This window comes from Jaculus jaculus, chromosome 1 (genome assembly GCF_020740685.1).
Source record: "Jaculus jaculus isolate mJacJac1 chromosome 1, mJacJac1.mat.Y.cur, whole genome shotgun sequence".
Taxonomy (NCBI): Eukaryota; Metazoa; Chordata; class Mammalia; order Rodentia; family Dipodidae; genus Jaculus; species Jaculus jaculus.
Genome location: NC_059102.1, coordinates 311,864,905 through 311,875,242, shown reverse-complemented (window position 1 = coordinate 311,875,242; position 10,338 = coordinate 311,864,905). Strand labels below are relative to the sequence as shown.

Here is a 10,338-nt window from a genome sequence, read left to right as displayed (position 1 = left end):
AGGAGTTAGGCAGAGAGGGATTGAAGCAAAAACTTTACACAAAAGCTAAATTCCAAAATGTGGATTTGCTGGTCCACAAAACACTGGGCTGTGTAATAATTTATCCAAACATTAAACTCACCCATCAAACCACAGGTGGATGGACAGCCTCAGACGCCCTCCTCTCTTCCTGAAGAAACAAGGTTTATGCCAGGTACACCCTCGGGGATTAGAGAGCAGCCACAGTGCAAGCACTTGATAGGGACTCAATGGAGGACCAGTTCCATCCTCCAAGACTAATGAGGTGGCTCACTCCTTCCCAGAGCCCCGGACAATCTTAAACAAACTGTTTTCTCTTTCTTGAGCCAGGTGGTCGGACAGAGAGTTAAACGGAGTGCATTACAAGATTCTTTCTGGTTCTGTAAACCTATGCATTATTTAATGTTGTAACTAAGGAAAATGGCTTACCTGTGAACAGCAGCACAACGCATCAAGTAGCCACTAGAGTATTTCCTGAGTACTGATAGAGGTACAGAGGCAGCATCACTATCGTTTATTCCGGTGCTGTAGCAGACAGAGGTCATTATAGTAAGCTCTCCAGAGCCTACAGAGCCAGAGGTTAAGGAAAGGATTTGATCTACAGTGGGAAAAGGACCCAGCTTACACAGTGACCCTAAAAGTAAAAGTCCGAAGCTGGAACACAACCCACTGGAGCAAACAGAAGAGAAAGGCATTTTGAAATCTCTGACTTATGACTTACTATAGAACATTGAGCCATTATTGGTGATTGATATATTTACCTGCTGGCACCCACTGGAGTCATTGATGCTGCCTCATACCGCAGAGGTTGATAAACTCAACCCGGCAGACAAAATCTCTGTGCTCTGTCTGTGCAGGCAATAAAGCCACGTACATACATCTCTCTGCCTGAAAATGGTACTGGTCACTCAGCCCGTGGGGAGGATGACTCAGGGAGACAGATGAACAAGGCAGGCATTAGATGGAAAGATGGACTGTAACAACTGGCCTCTGTCATCTTTATTGAAATATCCTACAGCACCATCCTTCTATAATTCACTTTTTGGGTCATTCATATAGTCACTGTAAAACTTCCTCTATCGGTATTATTCCAGTGCAGATACAAATGGAATACCTAGTTTAGACTGATTTTCAGCCTGTTAACATCTTCTTCCTTAAATGATGCTAAATGATATGAAAACAGAAGTTCAGAAGATAAAACATTATTTTACAAAATATAAAATGGGAATTTCCTTGTCCTTGGAGAACCAGGGACAGGAGAAAGAGGTCCTTTGCTCAGATATTTACATTGGAATCATATTTCTCTTCTTCCATTCCATTCAATAAATAAGCCATAAACCCTCTCTCACTGTTACATCTTCAAGTGTATTTTCCAATGTCCACATTTCTCCTCAAAAATCACACACACACGCAATCACTATTATACCAGGCAATCCCTTGCTTTACCAAGCAACTACCCTTTCAAATTTTCAAATTTCATTGCAAATATTATTTTTTCTGAGATGACTTTCCTAAAGCCCTAGACAAGTTTATATTCCCCTAAAATCTGCTATTATGAACGATGCACTGCCTCTAGCATAATACTCATCACATGGACAGCCAGACAGTCTTAGTCATACCAAGGATATAGCCTAGCTCTCTGTGTCCTCTGTCTTCTGGCATGGGTACCAATGAAACTGTGTTTCTTCCTGAAAATAGGCTGGGTCCCTCACACTCTTGGTAGGCTGACTCACAGATCTGTCTTACAAGAAGGTAAGTTAAAGGAAGAGGGGTTTATATATTTCCAGTGACTACCATCCCCAAGCGAATAGGAAATAGTTGACAAATATTTCTTAAAAAATATTAGTGGCGGCCAAAGCACGGTACATCAATAGACAACTAACCAGGGACCATGGAGGACAGTGGCTCGGGATGGACTGACGGGTGCGTCATGAAGATGGAGGTGGACTTCAGCACCCCAGTGGACCATCGTCTGCCTGCATGGGAGAAGCTAGCTAAGGAAGGAAGACTTCAAAAAGACATTGATTAGAACATACCCACCGTGGCTCAGGGAATGAGAGGGAGGAAAGACTGTAAGACCCACAGCATGTATAGAATATCCAGAGGCACTGCCATCCCTCCCCCCCGCCCCACATGATGACTGATTGCTGCTCTCACAACTCATAACCCACAACCCCATGGTGAATATCAGCAATCCCACTAAGGAGGGCCCCCAGTGGAATGGAAGTAGGGCAGAGGGAAATGGTGGCACCAACACATGATGTGTGCATACCACGTTTCAACTGAAGAAAAAAGAAAAGTCATGGAAGCTCTTCTGTCTTTAGAAAAACAGATCCTCGCTGCCTTGGATACAGTGTCTACATCCCATATCATGGTTGCAGTACTGAAGGTGTGCTATGAGGGTAAAGAATAGGATTTACGGGCTGGAGAGATGGCTTAGCGGTTAAGCTCTTGCCTGTGAAGCTTAAGGACCCCGGTTCAAGGCTCGATTCCCCAGGGCACACATTCACCAGATGCACAAGGGGGTGCATGCGTCTGGAGTCCATTTACAGTGGCCGAAGGCCCTGATGCGCCCATTCTCTCTCTCTCTCTCTATTTCTCTCTCTCTCTGTGTTGCTTTTAAATAAATAAGAATAAACAAAAAAAATTTTTTTAAAGAATAGGATTTACTTAACGAAAATATTATGGTTCTGTCAAAAAGGAGGAGTCAAATAAAACAAGCTGTTGCACAAAAGGCTCAGCAGTGCTGCACTTAGGTTGATAAGATCACAGACCTCCCAGTCAAACTTCCATGAGTTGATACTCCGCGAATTGTTACAGATTTGCTTTGAAGCTGAGTGGGCTCAACCCACTAAAACATTATCGATTACAAAACAGCAAAATGGTGACATGAACACGGCAACCTCCTCCTGCCAAGAGTTACTGGCGGAAACCTACAGGCCAATGGAGAAAAAGAAGAGTGGAGTTTATTTTGGAGCAGATGAGGCTCTGTCTAGCTGTGAAGGGTTACACTCACACACAAATCATGAGCAACGAGATCAACGCCAAAATTTTGCAGGAAGCTGAAATACTATGACTTCATGATTCAGCTGGATCAGTATAAAGAATCCTATCTATTTGTAAGCACCACATCACTTCTCAGCCTTTTGGCTAAGATCAAGTGTATTTGTAAGCACCACAAAGCAATGTGCAACAGTCTCTCTGTACAGGCAGAAAGGGACAAGTGGCAACAGGGTCTTGAAAGTATTGTTCTCTATGTTACCTTGGCTCCTTTTTGACAAGGAACAGTCAGATTTGCTTCACCAAATAAGCAGTGACAAGAAATTAGGAGAAATCCCCAAGTACAGGGATCTCTTGAAGTTTTTTTGTTTGTTTGTTTTGTCTTGTTTTGTTTTTGTTTTTGTGGTTTTTTTTTTTTTTTTTTTTTTTTTTTTTTTTTTTTTTTACCACAATGGAGTTGAGTCTCTAGGACCAGCAATGTGAACCCCTCCCTCCCCACAGCCTTCTCTAGGGTGTGTAATTCAAGGTTGGAACCTGTATTAACTACTTTCCTGGTTACAACCAGAAAGTATTTGACAGCAGCAACTTCGGGAAGGAAGGTAGAGCGGTGGCTGGAGGACACAGTCCTTCCTAGAAAGGAAGGCATCAGGACACCCCGCAGCTTGCTCACAACTCCATGGCTCAGGAAGCTCGGTGCCAAACCCCACCTCCTAAAGAGCCCACAATCTCTCAAAACAGCACTACCAGCTGGTAACCAAGCGTTCAAATATATCAGCCTGTGTGTGGTGGTGGGGAGGGTGTATTTTACATCCAAGCTGTAAGACAAGTGAACACCTTGTCAGCCTGCGTCTGCACTGGGTCTACTACAAAGGCTGAAGTATGTTTCTCTCCCCTAGAAGGCTGTTACCAATAGTAAAGAGAATGGAATGCATGATGACCATTATAAAAGAAGAATGCTAGCTGTCTCATGTGGAAAGTAATGGGGTTCCCTGTAAACTCCAGAGGCCGGACATCGGAGCTGTTAGTTAGCCAGCATCTGTCTAACCTGTAGAGGGGCTTCTCCAAAGATCACACACACACATATATATATATATATATATATATATATATATATATATATATATATATATATCACATTTACCAATTTAATCCACAGTAACCATTCAGTATGGCCAATTTTTAAATTTTAGCCCTGATGTTGTCTCCTGCTCTCTCCAAATTAGGAAGCCAATAGAGGACCTAAATTATTTCTCAAGGAACTACTTCTTATTTTATAAACACATGTGTGTGTGTGCATGTTTATATGTGTAAGGGCTCACTTGTATGTGTAAGTACACATGCCTAAATGGGCACATACATGTGGAGGCCAGATTCAATTGTTGTGATCATGAAACCTGAACCCCATTCCCAATCTCCACCATGGCCTGAATTTCACTCCTACTTCTGATGACACAACTTCTTGTTGGTTCTCACAGCTCTCAACTTCAACATGTCATTCATTCTACAAGTATGCATTGAGAGTCTGCTATGTGCAGGATAGTGAGGATTGAACGGTGAACACAAAAAACAAAGCTGGTGTCTTCATCAGACATATAGCTTAGTTTATGACACAGATCCCAAAGTAACACTCAGAATTAAAGGCTGTGATGAACGATCAGGGTGGGGTGCAAAAAGACAATGTATACAGGATACTTTAATATGGAAGTATTTTAAATTCAGAGATAAAAGAACACTATGCTATGGATCTTGGGACCTTTGGGGATAAATGGATTTGAGTAGCAAATGACCAGAAACACCATTCAAAGCTAAAGGAACAGCCTATGGGAGGGCAAAAAGGTCGGGGAAAGGCTGGGGACACTCAAAGACAAGAAGAAAGGCCAATATGCAGAGAAGTGGTCTGGGGAAGGGTCTGAGAAGAGCTTGAGAAGCAGGCCAGAGTCTAATCTCATAGAGACTGCAGGCAGTGTGAAAATGGAGGGTTTTATTCATTCCAAAGTCTTGAGCATGGGCCGGGCATGGTGGTGAATGCCTTTAATCTCAGCGCTTAGGAAGAATATGAAGTAAATGATTCAAATTATTCAATTAATTTTGAGTTCGTGATATAAGTGCCAGCACTTAGGAGACAGAAGTAGGAGGTTCAAAACCACCTGAGATTACATAGTGAATTCCAGGTCAGCCAGGGCTATAGCAAGACCCTACCTTGAACCCTACCACCACCACCACCGCCCTTAAAAAAAGTTTGAGGGCTGGAGAGATGGCTTAGCAGTTAAGCGTTTGCCTGTGAAGCCTAAGGACCCTGGTTCGAGGCTCGGTTCCCCAGGTCCCACGTTAGCCAGATGCACAAGGGGGCGCAGCATCTGGAGTTCGTTTGCAGAGGCTGGAAGCCCTGGCGCGCCCATTCTCTCTCTCTCTCCCTCTATCTGTCTTTCTCTCTGTGTCTGTCACTCTCAAATAAATAAATAATTTTAAAAAAGAAGAGTTTGAGCAAGAGACAAAGTGATTTACAAGCACCCTGGCTGCTTGAGAATAGATGCAGAGAAGGTTGGGGTGGATGCAAGGAAGACAGTCAGGTTGATGCAGGGTAGATGGGGTTAGAGACCTGACACAACTGGACCCAGAGCTGGCCATAGAAGCTGAACAAGGTTGGTATTAACATAATTCTCACAGGCTGGATTGACAAAAGCCATAGACTATCTCCATTCAGCCTCCAAGAGTCCCAGAGTTTACTCAAGGAATATATGTCATTGTCTCTCAGACTGAGTTTACCTCAGTGAAATCCAGACAGTAAGACTGCCCACCAAGCAGCCTAGCTTAGCTGCAGTCTGGTTAGCTTGCTCACCCAAGGCAGGCGCATTCTGTCCACAAACTGTGTCAGATCTGGTTGACACTGGACCAGATGTATGTTTCCCTTCCTACTCAGTTTTGTGAGAGAAGTTTTTCTCCCCAGAATCAATACAGAGAAAGAACCTGGTTATTGATTAATAAAACTGAGAGGGGACAGGATAATACAGGATCCTAGGTGTCTTTAGAACAAGAATTTTATGATTGGATTCTAATTAATTTGTGAATCTTTCCTCCTGAGCAGAGAGAGTTGGCTGAGTTGCTGAAGTTAGCAAATTGCCTGCTTCGTGTGGGCACCATGTCCATTTCAGAATGTTTTGTATGGATTTTTCCCACGTCATCTATTAATTACCTAATTACATCGTCTAATTATGGGATTCTTCATGTATTTACACTGATTACGTAATTGGGTGCAATTACACTAATTAGGTTAATGATACAGGATAACAGACTACAAATTGCTTTAAAGGGACATCAGGAAGGCTGGTAGGCCAGAAACCCTTTGGAGGTAGGTCAGGATCTGTCTATCAGCAGCTCAGAGGTTCCCTCTGCCTCATCCTCATCCTAAACTTTGAGATCCACTTAACAAAGCAATGTGGAGGGATCAGCAAAACTGGACCACCCAAGACCAGAAGACCAGGACACATTGTATGGAGAACCAGTTGTGGATGACCATATGTCTCCTGACTTTTGCCATGTAGAATAGTGCCTACCCACAAAGATGTCCATGCCCAACTCACAGACCCTGAAATATGTTGTTTTTTTTTTTTTTGAGGCAAGCCCAACAGACTCCGCCTGTTTGTTGTTGTTGTTGTTGTTTTTGTTTTGTTTTGTTGTTTTTCTTCATGAAAAGGACTGAAAGCAGATGAGAGAGAGAGAAAGAGGGAATTGGCACAGCAGGGCCTCCAGCCACTGCAGCTGAACTCCAGACAACCGTGCTACCTTGTGTGCATATGCAACTTTGTACACTGGTGTCACTTCATCCATCTGGCTTACCTGGGACCTAGTGGGTGAAACATGGGTCCTTAAGCTTCACAATCAAGCATCTTAACCACTAAGAAACCTCTCCAGCCCTATTATGCTATTTTGAAAGAAAGATTTTACAGATACGATTAAAGGTAAGAACCTTGAGATGGGAAGATTATCTTGGATTACCTGAAAAATTTCAATCCGATCACATAAGCTTTTAAAAATGGATACCCTTATAGGCTGGGTAAGAGAGATGGGACAACCCAGGGCCAAGAATAAACCAGAAAGTGTAGCAGGAGGAGAGCACAGCAGCCAGCTCCTGGGTCTGAAATGTAGGTGTCATGAGAAGAGACGAGGGAGGGGCCTCTGGAAGCCAAGCCCTCCCCAGCTGATAGCCAATAAGAAAACTATGTCCTACAATCCTATGGAGCTCAATTCTGCCACCTGAGTAAGAAAATGGAGTCAGGGGCTGGAGAGATGGCTTAGCGGTTAAGCGCTTGCCTGTGAAGCCTAAGGACCCCGGTTCGAGGCTCGGTTCCCCAGGTCCCACGTTAGCCAGATGCACAAGGGGGCGCACGCATCTGGAGTTCGTTTGCAGAGGCTGGAAGCCCTGGCGCGCCCATTCTCTCTCTCTCCCTCTATCTGTCTTTCTCTCTGTGTCTGTCACTCTCAAATAAATAAATAAATAAAAAGAAAATGGAGTCAGCCTTCTGAAAAGAACAAAGCCCTGCCTTTAGTTGGTCTGATAGAACCCTGTGTAAGGCTTCTGACCTATAGACCTTTTTTTTTTTTATATTTTTTTTTTGTTCATTTTTTATTTATTTATTTGAGAGCGACAGACACAGGGAGAAAGACAGATAGAGGGAGAGAGAGAGAATGGGCGCGCCAGGGCTTCCAGCCTCTGCAAACGAACTCCAGACGCGTGCGCCCCCTTGTACATCTGGCTAACGTGGGACCTGGGGAACCGAGCCTCGAACCGGGGTCCTTAGGCTTCACAGGCAAGCGCTTAACCGCTAAGCCATCTCTCCAGCCCTTGACCTATAGACCTCTTAAATAATAAATTTGTGTTTCTTTTAAGCCACCAGGATTGTGGTAACTTTGATGCAACAATAGCAATGAAATAAATGCGTTGATATATATTGTTCTTCCTTCTCTCTGGCGTTTATATTATTTCCATGTATGTTACCTAACAGTGTGTTACTGTTATGCAGTTTCTCTCCTATCCTCCTCTCAAAGCCTGCTTTTATGGAAAGATCTGATAGCTATCTTATCACCTAATACAAACACAGGTCAATGTTACCTTTCTCACTGACATTTACATGTTTTGAGTTAAGGTCTAATTTTGTCATAAACTAAAAGCATGGCCATAAAATTAATGACAACTGCAAACTTCGAATTAGATCAGTGTGTTTTATACATTGCATCTCAGCTATATGCTGGTTCTGCAAATGTGGTGACTAGGGACATTGCATAGCATGAATGCAAAGTAGGGAAGATGGCATCCATCTCATAGTGCTTACAGGCACACAACAACACTAGGCACAATGTATGTTAAACCCCTGGAGCAATATGTCATCCATAGACAATGCTCACTGTTACCATCATTACTATGAAAAAGTTGAGATATTACTAATCAACTTGGAGAAGTAACAAGAAGTGACAGTTGAGTGTTCAGTACTAAATGAGACATCCTTGTCACAACTTCTAAGAGTCAAAACCAATATGGAAGAGGTAGCAGAAACAAATTAGGGTCAAAGGATGGGGAGGAATGGTTTGGAGCATGGTCTTCCGGAAACAATGTGTCCATCGCATTCATGACCTCATAGAGGCTGTTGGAACCTGCACAAAACCCCACAATATTGTATTGTGCCCATCAACATGTTGTTACAGATGATGGAAGAAGACCAAAAAAAATGATATCACAATAGAAGAGGGGAAAGTTGAAAAGAAGGTGTTCAATAGCAGAAGGATGGGGGAGGGAGACAAAAAAAAAAGTAATGGGACGGGCTGGAGAGATGGCTTAGCGGTTAAGCGCTTGCCTGTGAAGCCTAAGGACCCCGGTTCGAGGCTCGGTTCCCCAGGTCCCACGTTAGCCAGATGCACAAGGGGGCGCACGCGTCTGGAGTTCGTCTGCAGAGGCTGGAAGCCCTGGCGCGCCCATTCTCTCTCTCTCCCTCTATCTGTCTTTCTCTCTGTGTCTGTCGCTCTCAAATATATAAATAAAAAAAAATTTTAAAAAAAGTAATGGGAGGGGATCATAGTCAAAATATATTATGTTCATGTGTGAAAATTGTTCATAGAAAGTTTTTTAATAAAAAAAACTTTTTATCATATTTATTTATTTAAGAACAACAGACAAGGAGAGAAAGAGGCAGATAGAGAGAGGGAGAGAGAATGGGAGCGCCAGGGCTTCCAGCCACTGCAAACGAACTCCAGATGTGTGTGCCCCCTTGTGCATCTGGCTAACATGGGTCCTGGGGAGCCGAACCTTGAACCAGGGTCCTTAGGCTTCACAGGCAAGCACTTAACCGCTAAGCCATCTCTCCAGCCCAGAAAGTTCTTTTTAATAATAAAAGAGTGTTTGGGAGCATGCATATATCTCAGAAATCACAAAATCCTGGGAGAGAAAGTAAAATGCAAGATGACTTACTTAACTTTGGAACTACGCTAGGACAAGAAGAAGATAATATTGTCAAAAGAAAGCTGGGTAGGGGAAGTCATGCAAAAGTATTAGTGACTGCCTGGTGTCAGATTATGCAGCAAAGAAGGGCGTTGGTAGGCGCACCTGAGAAGATATCCCTCCTGCTCTTTCTGCCCCCCAGATGGCTTCCCTTTGAGACACAGAAGTAAAGGAGTGCTGAGCACCTGGCTTTCTCTCTGCAGCTCTGCCCATTGTGGAAATGGGGGGCCTGAGCAGTCCCAGAGAAGACTGGCGGGGAAGTGCGCGTGGACCCATCTGCTCTGGACAAAGCACTGGTCTGAGCATCTCTGAGCTGTCCATCATTTAGGCCTCCCAAAGACTTCCTGAAACGGGTGTGTATTTGCCTTTTCAGTATTAATGGAACACAAAGGGAGTTATTATCCCACGGTTATCAACTGATAGTAGGCACACTTGGGGATTGCTCTTTGGCTTCCTGGTCTCAGAGGTGATGTTGACAAAATGCCACATCCTGACGGTACCCCCGGGGCTCACCAGAAAGAGCAGTGTTCCTGTGAAGATTAAGTTCTGTTGTCAACTTGTTCACACTAGGAATCAAGTAAGAGACCCTTCTTGGGAGGGTTTGGGAGGATGCTTCCTAGGAGGATTAGTTGAGGGAGGAAGTCTTTCCTCCAGTGTGGATGATTCTTCTGGTGGACTAGGTACAAGGAAGCTGTGAGAAATGACAGCTCTTTTACCGGGATGCCTGGGATACTCATGGGTGCATGGATTTACCCGGCTGCCTCACTGTTCACTGCTGCCTGTATCTACTCTGTCTCAGCTACCACCTTCATGGAAACTGGAACCAAGTT

The 10,338-nt window shown here is 43.8% G+C and overlaps 1 pseudogene; it reads left to right on the top strand.

Moving 5' to 3' along the window:
* The first annotated feature begins 1,909 nt into the window (after positions 1-1,909).
* LOC101602858 lies at positions 1,910-7,276 on the top strand (annotated as a pseudogene).
* The last annotated feature ends 3,062 nt before the right edge of the window (positions 7,277-10,338 follow it).